The following is a 15,485-nucleotide window of genomic DNA, read 5'->3' on the forward strand; positions in this document are numbered from 1 at the left end:
GCCATACTCCACCATCCACATAACCATTGTTCTGGTATTTTTCACTGTCCATTTTGACATGAGTGGAGGAGGACCACAAGGTTTTCCTGAGCCTGCACACCTGCTGGAGCACTGGCTAGCTCTAGGTCCTCAGAAAAGGCAAGTTCCAAGTAAGTCCTGCAGAACATCTTGTTTTTGTGGCAGTTTTAGAAAGCAGCATCTCCATTGCAAGGACAAGAAAGGGAAGACAATGTTCATCAGTTTTAAATCTGCACCAGAAAAGGAAGATAGATCTGAGTGTTATAAATACATATTATAATATTGTCTTTTCACAAAATATTGAAATAAATAATATATTTATAATGTTAAAATAATTTTGCTATAGTTTTTATTTCTGCTAGTAACTAAACTTAGGTGTAGCAGTGATAATAGCTGATATAGTTCTGCTTGTGGTAATTGAACTGCCTGCTTGGTTGGGATAACAGCCAATGAATGTATGATGAAGACCCCTGCTGCTGAAATGCCAATTATCAACATCTACCATCTGAAGAAAGCATGGACCAAAACCCAAGCTGGAGGGGATAAGAACAGACTAAAACCACAGCCAAGAAATACACAATTCTGCTCTAAAAAGGCAGTCCCAAGGAGGAGCCATGCTAAACTGTTCTTGGAATATTTAAACTAGTTTGGAGAAAAGTTCAAATATATATAATTGTTTATGAATATGCAACAGGTTGATGCAATTAGAAAAGGTATATAAAGGGTGTGTCTGAAATAGCAGGTGCACTCTTGGCTGAATGCCAAGCACAGGGCTGTTAAACTTTGCTTTATTATTTTTGTTTCTTGTTGTCCTTTATTAATCTTTTAAATTTTACCAGGAGAGTAAACCTCGTTTTTCACATGAGCAATCATATTCTGTCTCTTCTTTGGCTCATCAGTACAATTTCACTGTCACAGTAACAGGCACTTAAAGAGTACCTTGGGCAGAATTTTAGTGTCCACAATACAAACATGTTTTCCTGTAAAAATAACCCAGTTTTCTTTAAGAGACAGGATTGCACAACTCGAAGTGCCAGAAACTATGGCAAAGGAATAGAGGAGAATGGGGAGACATGGTTTTAAAATGCTTCAAACATCCATCTCAAATAATGTTTTAGACTACGCAGTGTGACAAGAACTGATTAAATCATATAGAATACTTTTTGGCTAACTGAAATGGTAACTTTTAAGGAACTTCTGTTCAAAAATTGACATATAGACAATTGTCTAATTGTCCTGGTTTAGAAGACAGGTGTCTGCTAAGGAGGGCAGGAGTCCCCCATGGAATGAAAATGTAGACCCCCTCCCTCCGAATTATTATAATTTTGATATCAAGGGGCTTTCAGGTAGAGATCTGGGGATAGGAATAACAGTTCTTTACTAGTGTGTATAACAAGACAAACAAACAACAATAACTACAGCATTAACAACAAAACAGAAGCAGGGACCCCGTGACAGCCTTCTCGGCCGAGACGGGAAGGGATGGAGGAGAGGCTTTGCTTCACAAACCCCTCGGGCAGTCAGTCCCGGTGCTCCTGCAGGGCTCTGAGGAACACTCAGCTGGAACAGCAGGGATGAGCTGAGATCCTGGGCTGGTGGATGAGGTGGATCAGCAGCTCCACGGCGGTGGCTGGCACTGCCACACGTCCCGACAGGACAGGGGGTGCGAGGCCCACAAATGAAGAAGAAGCAGCAGCAGCAGCTCCGTCCGGGAGATGGTGAATTCCCTTCTCCAAAATCGGAACCAACAGATCCCAGAGTGAGTGTCTTGATCTCAAGTCTAAGAAACCAGCCAGCCCCAGCTGCCCCCGTCCTCTCTTTTTTCCTGCCTCTCCTTCCACTGTGGGCCCAGCCAAACTCTGTGTGTTTCTCAAGCACCCAACAAGAACCAGCCATCACGTTTTTCCAGCAACTAATGGGCAAAACATTCCATAGGTGAGAAGAACAAAAGGAAGGACACTCGACCCCCAACACTAATAAATGTCAAAATTTCCATGAAAGTATTAAGACAGTACTGAAAATAAAAATTTACAGGCAGCTTTTATTGTAAAGACAAGTTTTAGCAATTTTGGAATTTTCAATGGAAAAGCCTCATTAAGGACCAAAACTTATTTCAAAAGGGAGAAGATGAGTGGACAATCTGAAAAGAAAATTGCAGCTAATTAAAAGAGAAGCTGGCTACATCTAGATTTTTATTACCTTTTCCAGTGACTCATATTTTAAAGCTCTGCAGTTACTCATGAAGAAACTCTGTTTGAAAATGGTACTTCTGTCATTAAGCTACTTTAATTAAACCTAGCATTTCCACCTCCTCCATTGTCTATTTTCTAATAGAACCCAAATGTAATTTCCTCCTGTCTCTGGTAAGTTATTTTGAGCCTTAATCACTATCTCAAGTGAAGTTAGTGTTGAGTGTTATGGGTCTGACCAGTGTCTCATTCACCTGGAGTCCCATAAGTTTTTGACTGGAGTATATTCCTTGTATGAATATATTGCTCAGAGAAGAGAGGAAACGTAAGCATCTTTGCCTTGTCATCCAGGAGATTTATTTTTATATGGAAGGTGAACAACTAGAAAGACTCCAAGGTTTGTTTTACATTCTTGCAGGGCAATACTGCCCTGGGCCTCAGAGTAGCCACTGGAATCATATGAATACACCTGAAAATACAAAGGGAGTTTATCCTCTCCTTGGAAATTATGCTGTGCCATACTCAAGTGCAGAACCATGTTGATAATTGCTGAAAGGTGCAAAATAGAGTTCAGGGAGTGAAACCCAGAGGAGCCGGAAGAGAGCTTGGGACAGCCTCAGTGACGTCCCAGACCACAGGAATGCCACCAGACCTCAGCATCTGTGATCTAGGCATTTGGAGCTGCTTTTCTGCCTGCCTTCAAACAGATGCATGTACAGAAGCCTTAACAGGCTAACCCTATTTAGGCCAATCAATGCCTTGTTGACAGTTATCCTGCTAAATTTCCTGTGCACATTGTTCACAGCAACATTAGGATTTTATGTTGTTTATCCCAAAACTCTCTATCAATCAATGTATCAAGTGGTGTTTTCATGCATGTAAAATAATCCCTTTCAAATCTGGTCATTTTGTGAGTGGCAAAATGAACAAAATCTTATTGACTATAGATTTGCAAAGTTGTGATATTTAATAAAGAGTTGAACTCCAATTACCATCCTTGCCACAAGTGGGAATTTTAGTAAGGTCTTTCCTAATCTGAACATTTGTTTTCACAGAAATCATAGGAGCTTCATGTCCTTGAAATACCCTTTCATCATCAAATGTGTTCAAATTAATCCATTATTTCAAGTTTTTAGAGAGGAGACCAACAGACATACACAACAATTTCCTAAGTTTCATCTCCTTAGTAATATACATGTTCAATTTATACTGAAATCAAGCAAATATGCAATTTTCAAAAAAAAAGAATTTGAGGTAAAAATTAATAAATTGTCTTGTAATATGATCAGGTTAGAGACAATTTGTGTCTAATCTTACACTTCCTTCCATAAAATCTGGCCCCAAGTTTTGGCCCTACATCAAGTACCACATATGAGAACATCATTGGGAAAGAAGACCAAGTAACTCAGAATTTTTTCCTTTTCCTTTTTTTTTTTTTTTTCCTTTTTCTTTTTTTCTTTTTCCAAGAGAAATCCAGCCTTATTTTAAGCCAGAGGTGCAGGAAGAACACAGAGAGGTGTCTGTCATAGCCTCACCACCTATCCAGAGGCATGAGCACTAGAGCTCAGCCCAGCTGACCACCCTCCTCTCCTCCAGCAGCGTGGGCAGCAGCAGTGTTCCCAGAGCAGGGGGCCTTGGAGACAAAATTTTTTTGTGCTTCAAAGAGCTGCTTTGCCTGGGATGTGTCAGGGAAACCTCACTGCTCACAGCTGCAGTTTCAAACTTGTCTCTATAATCATGGAAACCAAACCCTATCCCATTGCTAATGAGCAATGAGGATCTAATTGAACCATGGAAGTACAGATCTGAGGACAAACACCAGAAACTTATGGGGGCGTACTGGGAAAAATTAATTACATTTGTAATTACATTAATGACATTTGTAATTACATATCTAAAACGAAGAGAACAATAGTATGTTTCAGACAGGATTTGACAGAATTTTTTCCTTATATTTCAGTGTTTGGCAGATGGAACTATTGTATTTCAGCCACCTTACTGAGTTCTGAATGAAAATATTTTTAAAAACATCATAGAACTTCCAAAGCTTAAGGCAAAACAATCCTGTATTTACAGTGAAAATACATTAATGTTGAGAAGATACAACCCTCAGTGTCTGAGAAAAATCAGGCAGTAGCAGCTCCCATTTTCACTACTGGAAATTTAAACTGGATTTTTCAAGGAATATGTTCAGAACCTAAGGACTGTATAACACTGTATCTCCTGTCCATTTAGACTAACCTGTCTTTCCAATCATCTGCAGTGGTCTTTCAAGGGTGTTAAAAAATGCTATATAATTTTAGTAACAGGCTTCCACAACCTACTAGTTTACAGTCTTCCATATACCCTCTATTTTCACTAAAGTATGTCACTGGTTTTAGAGATTTTGCAGCTATTCCAGCTATAGCTGTCCAGTGTCTCTGAACATTTCTTGAGGTTTATTTTTTGCTGCCTAGATCTGCCAGGGTTAATTGTAATACAAAATGTCCATGCAGGACAGTCCTGGATGTAAAAGTAATACAGAGAAAAGTGAGAAACACCTCACCACAGAGAAATCCCTCATCAGTCAAAAGATACTGGCATAAACTCTCTCACAACATACCCACAACCTGTTTAAGTCTACCAGCACCACTAAACGATCATTTGCATTTATTATTACTATTACTCAGTTCAAAGGTTGATGTCAAGATGTCTGAGGGAAGGAAAGTACAGGGTGCATTTTTTAAAAAATCCTCAATTTGATTGGAGTTTTCTGTTTTCCTTGGGGTTTCTCTACATTTTTTTCTTCTTCTTCTTTTTTTTTTTTTTTTTTTAANTTTTTTTTTTTTTTTTTTTTTTAAGCTCTGTTCTAAGAAATGGAAAGCGGAGGATTTACTATAAGCAAGGAAAGTCGGTTAGTTATGAGTCACCTTCATGACTTATAAAGGGTCTCAAGTTGTTTGGAGCAGGCTTTCTTCACCTAACCTATGCTGGAGGGATATCAGGAGACCAGCCAGAGTAACATATCTCTGTGGCAACTGCTCCTGCCTCATTTTTCATTTACTTTCTTTCTCTGTCTCTCTCTTTTGCTCTCCCTCGCTTTAAAAGGAAAAAAAAAAAAAAAAAAAAAAGCCAAGATGAGTGATCATGGTTAACCTGTGAGATGGAACGAAGGAAGCCTGTGGCCTTCTTGCTGCACTGGTTTTGCTTGTATCTCTGTGTAAAGACACTGCCTCACAGCAGGTAGGTTTTTCAGCTTGGTTCTTTGGTGTTTGTTTATTTTTGCATGCACTCTTTTTTAAAAATAAGAAGCTCATGTGCTGAAGGAGATGGGACCAGGTCAAGGGAGGGGCCCCCAGGGCAGGGCTTAGAGGACTCAAGAGACAGGGAGACTGAACCTCCAACTTTGGCACACATGCAGAATTACTCTAGTGGGCATCCTTATGGAATATGCCTCCAGCCATCCAGACTCACACTGCCAAAAGCAGTTCCCTTGCTATCTTCTAATTCACCTTGATGGTGACCTCATTCATCTGTCTGGTGGGACAGCAGACACAGGAAAGGTGCCTGCATGCTGCTTGTTAGCTCATGCTCTCCTTTTGTTCTGAGGTCAGCAGTTTAGGAGACTATACAACATGAAATAGAATTTCTACAGCATTTCAGTTGCCTCCTTGGAAGAGTTTTATGATGCACATGCTCCTTCTGTCTTCCCTACAGCTTACCAGAGGCATTTTGAGGTGTGGAAAACTAACTGTATAAACCAGTGTGATTTAAAGTTTGGCCAAAGAAGTAATTTTGGAAAATGTGTCAAGTTTTTGTCCTCATTTCATAAATAAGCAGGAGATAAATGTCTTCTTTAAAATATACCCTTTAAACTTGCATAATTTGCTATGGCTTGTTTTAGTTCTTTTTTAAATTAATGGGATTTAAATGCCGATATAAGAACTCAACATAGCTTTCTAGAAATCCTTAATCATATCAACAAAACAGGAGCTCCATGACAAGTGAAATATATCCTGTCAATACCCATCAAACAAAAACTCTAAGGTTTTATTTGTTGTTAAAATTTGCTCTGGATTCAAATTTTGGCAGCAAATATCTAAGACTGACAATTTATTCTACTAGCTTTTCAATATGGCAATTTTCAATTCACAAAGGAGCAAGCAAAGTAGCTGAAAGTTAGTATTAAAAAAATAGATTATCCAGCTACTTGAGCCACAAAGTGGAGGCATGTTTTATTATACAGGAAAGTTTTTGGCAGAGAAAAGCATTTTCTATCTATATACACATCTTTAGAGCTCTCCCAGTATCTTATAAACCTGATAATTTTATATTTTTTCCAATGTTTTCTAAAGTATAGCTTTACTTTCTGAGAAATTATATGAGAAGATTTAAGAACCTCCTGAAAATGTAAATAGGGTATCTGAAAATGGTTGGTTGTAGATTGTTTAAATGTAACAGCCTTTTGTAGGTGATTAAAACATTCAGAGAATTGTTAATTGTATTAACTAATTCTCTTTCAATCAAAATTAGATTTCTGCTATTCAGAGCTAAAAATATCTTTGAAACTGGTACATCCCATTTTGGGCTTAATTTTTACAAAAGTTTTTTTTTTTTCCATGACTAGAGAACAAATAAAGATTCAAAAGACATTTTTACACACTACCAAAGCATCAGGCTTGGGGTCTGTCACAGTCTGATTCCTCCAACATGACTGAGTTTACACACTCATGTATGAGCACTGCAGATTTCTAGCCTTGGTGAACTTCCTTTCCTCTCACCAGAAAAGGCCTTTGTAGAGGTGACAGCACAACTCTGAGCACCATCAGATAAGGCTTCTCAAAAAGCAAGTTCTAAATTATTTTTGCTGTTTGGAGAGCACATTTCATCTTTCTAAACTGGCTACTGACTTTTGCAGAGTTGCATTATTTTCCTAAGCTGCACATTCTTTTCTTAAGAAAAAATTATATTGGGAAGTACTACTAAAACTGGTGTTTTCCCTATCTAAATGTCTCCTTCCTATCAACCCAGGCACAAAAGGTTGAATTTTATTCCAGATTTGTGACAAGCCCCTCTAGTTGGGCAATAAGTAAATAAGAATTTGGTCACTGGAACTGGAGAGGCAAACTGGCTAAGAGTCACATAATCAGACTAATGAGCTAGATGCTCCTAATCCTTCAGTGGACTTCCATAGGTCCCCTCAGAACCTTGAGGTACCATACAAAAATGTCCAAATGTACAGGGGGGGAAAGAAGCATTTGTCACAGTTTAACTAAGTACTTTGAACCACACTTGTGATGATACTTCTGCAGAGAATCTGACTTTTTAATTGGACAGCTTCCATGGAGGCAGTAGCACTGAAAACAGATACAAGGTCTGAAAATAAAAATAAAGCACACATCTATCTGAGGTCACTGCAACAGATGAAGGAACAGAGAAGCATATGAGTGGATGTGACCTAATGACCAGAGGTCAGCAGATAAGATAGGAAGGATACATGTTTTATTCTGATAGGGGAAGGAAGACAGTGCTGGAAAAGGGAAGAGGAAAGTCACATCAGATCTTATGAGCTTTTTCTTTATTAATATTGCAAGGGAAATAACAGGGGATTTTATTTAATGATATTTAAGCCTGAGTAGATGATCACTGTTTCCACTGATGTCAAGGCCACATTTTTACACCTGTTTGCAGGGAGCAATAAAGGTATTTGTTCATGTAAAGGAAACCTGACAGTTGTACAAAAGGCTGTTACAGAGGTTCAGCAAGAGGAAACACGTCATTTCTCACCACTTCCTGATAAAGCATGATTTGTATTTTTGCTTTAAGTGCACAGAAGCCCAACAGTTTGCAGTGTTGGAGGTGCTATGCAGCTTTTTAATCCAAAACTGAAATGCAAGTATAGCAACCTAGGCAAAACTATTCCATTACATAAACCCAAGATCATAGGAGTAGAAGAGCCCCAAAGTAAATTCTCATCTGTGTTTATGGCCTTGTGCTTTTGCCAAGAAGGGCTGGCTCTGGAGTAAAGCTGCAGAGACCAAGTGCTGCCCAAAGTTTCTCACTTCTCTCACTTCTATCACTGCTCAATAATGCTGCTGGAAGTTGGCATGGGCAAGTACAGCATCCATTGAGCTTCTTTAGAGAAACAATTATTAGATTATTCAAGTGATCAGTTTCAAAACGATCCCTTATCCAAGTCTGAACACGTGCAGACTGAAAAGTACTGTCAACCACAAATGGCTGCTGCAAACCACAGATAAAAACATTTGCTTTTTAGCAAAACCCATTTAAGGCACGAAATAACTAGAGTTTGGAAATATGGTATAAAAAAATAGCAACCTGGAATACATTTAAGAGAGTGCAAATTAACAAATATATTCTACAAATATTCTAGGGGCAGCAGACTTAGAGGTGACAGAATCTTTTGGTATGAAAGCTCTTGTCCTACTGTCTAAAGTGATCTTTATCCAAAGCTTAATGAAGACAAATTTAGTGTATCCACAAAAGGAGCTGATGTTTTCCATTGAGCCCTTCATACCTATGTATGGCCACTGGGTGACATCAAGTGAATAAGGATTTAAGGGACTTAGAGACATTAAAAGCAAAATAATTGAATTCAAGAATAATTTAGGTTAAAAAGATTCTCCAAAGATCATCAAATTCAAAGCCCTGCTCAAAGAAGGTTCAATGCAGAATGAATTTAGGCAAGACAATAGCCTTTTATTGACAGAAATTACTGGTTTGCTTTCTTCCTAAAACAAAGAAACAAAAAAATCAACCAAACAAAAACCCCTCAAAACAAACAAAAAAAAAAAAAATAAAAACCCAAAAAAACAAACCAAACCAAACAAATTAATACCTTAATTTGGATTTTTATCATCCTCCCCTGGCCTGTGTCCCTTACCCTACACACACATAACATGAACAGACACACAACATTTTATCACAGGTTTAAAAACTGATCACTTCACTGCCCACAAATGCAAATCTTACACCACAGCTCTCTCTGCCCAGCTTTAGTAGGACTTTAAACTGAACACTCACCAGAGCTCTGAATCATCACTTTAAACCCGAGGTTTGGAAATTTCTAAACCGCTTTCTTTCTGCCTACCAAAATTTCATATTCACCTTGGAATTTTTCTTGCCACTCACATATTGCAGCCACGTACGAGGCTGGTTTCATTTAGAGTGGCACAAAGTGAAAGGTGATTTCCCTAAAATCTCTAAATCAGATCACACTCTTACTATGACATTTTAACTTCCTCTTAAAACATGTGTTAGTAACAGTAGGGAAGTTATAAAAGTACATCAGTTTCTTTAAATTTACATACAAAAAATACCTCCAAAACTGTCTCATATATAATGTCTCATTTCTTATACAGGCTTTCTTTTTAGTTTTTGATTAAACAATAGAAAGGTGGTTGTTGTTTTTTTATGTGGTTGCTGAGAGACGAAAGAGAAAATAAACAAGATTCAACTATCTATGAACTCTGCACAGGAGTGGATACTTATTTCAGAAGAATGGATAAAGAAAAATATATTTCAATCAAGACATACTTAGCAGAGAACTAAATGAGCATCACTTAGGCCTTTATAAAACTGCTTGGAAAGACTGTCTCAGCAATTCAACCCTTATTACTGATGTAAGTAACTGAAAAATATAAAAATAAATCAGGTAGTTTAATATATAGTGATGATTCTCTACCCTTGCTTTTACTGAGTGTATTTCTATATCATTATGTGATTTCTTTGCAGATTTTTGAAACTGCTGATTTCCAAAACTGTATCTCCTTGTTTGTTTCCAGAGGAAATCTGCTAACAGGCTGAAAGAAGTAAAAAAGTGTTAAACGTTAGTCAAAAAGATTCAGCACATTAATTTTATGGTCAAATCATCAGTTAATGGACTGCTTAATATTATGAAGCAATTAGCAAACAGTTCAACACAGACTATTATATTCATTAATCTCATTCTAACCTACTGGTATGAGAGTGTAGGAGTCCTGCATATGGATTCTAGATCAGCAACTAAATCTGTTGGACAACTTTTCTTTCTGCTCATTTCTACCAAAATCCAAAGGAATATTTGTTGCCTAATCATCAGTTTTGCATGCTGATGAAACTACAATTGTTTTTTAGCTCTGTTTCTCACATCCTGTTAAACAGTCAGCTCTTCTGAGAGACATTTTTTCTTAGTTAAAGCAGAATAAATCATGTCATTTTTGGTTCTGGTTTTTTGGGAGTTTAAAACATTTTGAGGAACTGGGCTTATATTAGAAGTCTTCATTAACTGATGTCTAAAGGAATACAAAATAAAGCAAGACCGTGCTGCAGTCTGTATTCCTCCTGCTCACAGCAAGCACAATGCACTCACTGCTCAATGCACTCTGGATCTCTCTCTAACAAAAATAATTGCAAGTTTGACTGGGTTTAAATGTACAGGAGATGGTTCCTGTGTATTTAACTCTAATAATACCCTCTCTGATGTCTTTCCATCCTATGCCATATTTTCTTTATTTTTTATTTTTAGGTATGTCAAGGGGAAAACCCAGTGCTTTGAGCTCTTTATGTCTCATACTCCAGTCTCTGGAGTTCTTCTGTTGGCTGTATGTTGTTAATGCTAATCGTGATAGGGGTTTTTACCTATGACTGACTCCTACATGTTAGCATTAGCACTGTACCATGCCTCTTACCAGAATTCACACGGAACAAACTGCTGATGTGGGAGGAAAAGAGAAATCATGAATCAGTCAGTGTCATGCTGGGAAAAACCTCTGCTCCACATGTAAAAAGACAAGTTGTTTTGCATGCAGGCATGCTTGCTAGAATGCTTGCTAGGTATAGAGTCTGGAAAAGCAGTGAAAAAATAGCAGCTTTGTGTATTACCCAGTCCTTACTAGGGTGTCGAATGCATAACATTTTGAACACAACAACCTGGGTTTTACTTTATCACTTTTTAGCTCTTTTGGTTTTACTTCCTACACAAATATTTCATTTCTTCATTTTTATTTAGGAAAGAAAAATGATGGATTAAACTTTTGGCATGTACAACTTCTATTAATTTCTATAGAATTTTGGTATACATAAGAGAGAAACTGACATCAAATGTTTCTTTTGGATTACATTTTCATTCTTTAAGAGAAATGGGTCATTAGAAGAAAATGAAAATATATTTAGTTTACTTTAGCATTACCTTTACGTTTCAAACTTTTAGAAGTCTTAGAAAATTGTAGAGAAACAGGAAAGTATTTGTGGAAGGTCAAAATAATATTCACAGTCACAAAACCTGAATGACAGCCAGTTCTGAAAACTCTCTCTTACCTCTGCTTAAATCTACTTGGGGAATAGTTTAGCTGTGAAACACTAATTTAATGGGAAAACAAAAGGGAAAACTAAAAAACTCAAAGTATCCACCATTAATTAAGAAATATGGTTAATGTTTCTGCTGTATCAATATAAACACCTCTTTCTGTTATTAGTGTTCTGCCTGTAAATTCCCAGTACAAGGAATGATCACAGAGCACTCAAGACCACACAAACTTACAAATCAATGGTCTCATAAAACAGTGTCCCATACAGAGTCTCACATTCACAGAATGTGATTTTTGCACTCAGAGAGAACTGCTGCAGGGCATAAATGTTTTCCAAATCAGGCTGTAGGTTAAGTGGCTCCCCTAGGATCCTTACAGCTGGGGAGCCATGACCACCAAAAAGGAAAAGCCATTTTTATCCCTTCCAAAGTCAGAGCCATAGCTCTGAGAGGGAATTCTCAAAGTGGTGCAGCATATTTTGGTAAAGAAAAGCATGCTCCTATTAACTTTCCAGAAAAAATTGCTTTAAAAACAGGAAGAAAATTGTGGCAAAAGAGAAGAGAGAAAAATTTCATTTCCTGGGTGACACTGAAGCTCAGTTTTATTTCCCTGTACCTTTGAGGCCGTTTTCAGCAGTATCAGTTTGATGGAGCAAAGGTGATCCTGGAGCATCCATTCTGTATAGACGTATGTCAATAGAAGGCATCTTGAGGAAAAAAACATATCTTTCCACTCACCATCCTGATTCATAGTCCTGACATAAAAATCAAGTATCTGTTCCCTCACATTTTCACTCTTTAAAATGTAACTTGCAAACTTAAATAGATAGCAATTAAAAATATGGTCTGGTATTAGACCTATTATGTGTATTCTTTCTGCATAGCTGATTCCCCAGAAAAACAGACATAGTTAGGTTGTGATTATTATATTAGCAGATACTAAAATAGTAAGTTTTCTTTTCACTCTGAAAAAATGTTAATGCTGTCCATGACTGGGGTTAAGTCTTGTGAAAAACCACAGCATGATAGCATTACCATTTTCAGATGGTTGGTGCTCTTCAAGAAATACCCCCACCGTCAACTCTTCCCATCAAAAACCTTTATACTGCCAAGTTCCTGTGTCTGTAAAAACTAATAAAATAAATGTAGAAGTTCACTGGCTTCAATTATAACAAAGTACTGGGCTGAGTGGAATGGTTCTAGATAAGTTACCAAAAAGCAGTGGAAGATTACTCCTTGCCAGAAGTTAAAATAGACTGGGAAATTTGTTCTGGCTGCTGTCATGAAAGGACTTGATGTCTACTGATGATTGAGTCTTTTCATCACTTGTATGTGTTCAGTATCCCAGGGAAGACCTTTACTGCCCATAATTAAAAAGCTACTCTTTCTTAGCTTTTAATTCCTTCTAGTATGAAATAAGTCATACAGATATTAATTGCCTTTTCTATCTCCAAAATCCATGATAACGTGAAATACAGAATATTTCTTTGGAAAAAAAGTCTCAGTTGGTTATATGTGTCAGCTGGAACTAGTCAACCTTTTTACTGGCACCTCACAGGATCAAGACACCATGTAGTTTTAACCTTAATACAGGGTTTTCATGTTTTGGATAAAACCAGTAAACAAAAGAGAAAAGTTAAAAGTTTCAATTCTTTCAAACAAGATGCACAAGGAGGAACAACTTGAATGTGAGAAGCCATGAAGCTATTACTGAGATGTGCAACAAGGAAGAATGCTTCAGTTCCTACCTTTTTCCCTGTCATGATAAAATCCTGGAATGGGTTTGGTTCAAAGGGACTTTTAAGGTCATCCTGTTTCACCCTCCCCTGCCACAGGCAGAGACACTTTCCACTAGACCAGGATGCACCAAGGTCTATCCAATCTGATCTCAAACATTTCCAAGGCTGAGGTACTCACAAGTTCCCTGAACGACATGTTCCTGTGCCTCACCACTTTCACCATAAAAAAATTCTTATTTATTCCTTATCAAAATCTGGCCAGTATCATCTTCTGCTCATGTATGTTGGTCAAAGTGACCCTGCCCTCCCCTTTCTCCACTTTGCAGCATTGTGTCTTCCTAGATTCTTCCTTAGCTTTAACTGGTCCTGCAGTTCCTTTGCTGAGTAAAAATTGCCTCTTTACACACAGAAATTTAATAAAAAGAAATAGCCAAGAAGGGGAACTGACTAAATTCTGCAGTGTCTTTTGCCCATCTATCCATCCCTAATCCCTGAAGTCTCTTACAGTGCTCAGTATGGGAAATAACATCTACTTTGTGGTCTCTTTTTGAACTGGTCAATGATGGTGTCATGTGACTATTTACAATGGAGAAGATTGGGCCAGGCCCCAGGGTAGGCATGAGAGTGCAGAAACATCCAGAAACCACACTCAGCCAGAGCTTTGCCATACCCATTTTGGTATTTTATATAACCCCATAGCTTTAAGTTTGGTATAAGGTATACCAAACCGGTATTCTGCAAACCTGCAATATATACATTGCAGGTGTGTGCTGGAGCACAGCCTCAAACAGCCAGCCAGGCTGGAACCACTCTGCAGTTCAGATGAAGTTCAGAAAACCTAAGTCAGGAAGAGAAAGGATCAGTCTAATCCACCTGCTGCAACAGCCCTCTCAGCAGATAACTTCAGCATTTTATGCACCAAAAATCAATGGTAAAATAAATGGCCTTGAGCTCAGGCTTGTATCTCCCTTCTGCTCTGTGGCTGCTGGGGGAACTGAACACTGCTTTGATTTGTTCTTATGCTCATCCAAGAAATGTTCAGGACTTTTCTAGCAGCGCCATCACTTAATACACATCAGGCAGGGAGTACTAAAAATACCTTCCCCTTCCAAAACCACAGTTGTTCCTCCCTGCACATGTGGAATGTGAATCCCATTTTGGCAGAACAGACTTGAATCTACATTTCTATTTCAAAATGTCCTATAGTGAATAAGAAATTAACACTATTGCCCAGTTCTCTTAACTGTTGCTATGCTCTGCAAGAATCCTGGTGCTATTCAAAGGCATCCTCCTCCAGCTACATCTCTCCCTAAGGAAGACCTGTCTTCTGGACCCCATGGAAGTCAAGGTGTGAGCAGAGAGTTCTGTAGAAATTTGAGTTCCCACCTTTTTATGCACTGACCTCCAGGGAAGGGTCTGCTACAGATCTCAACAGAATTTTCAGTATTGTAGTTGTGCATTTGCAAAAGTACTTTTTGTGGGGATTCACCTGTGGGGTGACTTACCTGCTCCTCCAACCAAAACCCCAAACATAACCAACAGTCTTGATTTAGAAGACAGGTGTCTGCTAAGGAGGGCAGGAGTCCCCCATGGAATGAAAATGTAGACCCCCTCCCTCCGAATTATTATAATTTTGAAATCAAGGGGCTTTCAGGTAGAGATCTGGGGATAGGAATAACAGTTCTTTACCAGTGTGTATAACAAGGCACACAAACAACAATAACTACAGCATTAACAACAAAACAGAAGCAGGGACCCCGTGACAGCCTTCTCGGCCCAGACGGGAAGGGATGGAGGAGAGGCTTTGCTTCACAAACCCCTCGGGCAGTCAGTCCCGGTGCTCCTGCAGGGCTCTGAGGAACACTCAGCTGGAACAGCAGGGATGAGCTGAGATCCTGGGCTGGTGGCTGAGGTGGATCAGCAGGTCCACGGCGGTGGCTGGCACTGCAGGATGTCCCGGCAGCACAGGGGGTGAGAGGCCCACAAACGAAGAAGAAGAAGCAGCAGCAGCAGCTCCGTCTGGGAGATGGAGAATTCCCTTCTCCAAAATCGGAACCAACAGATCCCAGAGTGTCTTGATCTCAAGTCTAAGAAACCAGCCAGCCCCAGCTGCCCCCATCCTCACTTTTTTCCTGGCCCCCCTTTCCCCCTGGGCCCAGCCAAACTCTGTGTGTTTCTCAAGCACCCAACAAGAACCAGCCATCACGTTTTTCCAGCAACTAATGGGCAAAACATTCCATAGGTGAGAAGAAC

Source organism: Parus major, chromosome 1, assembly GCF_001522545.3.
Source record: "Parus major isolate Abel chromosome 1, Parus_major1.1, whole genome shotgun sequence".
NCBI lineage: Eukaryota > Metazoa > Chordata > Aves > Passeriformes > Paridae > Parus > Parus major.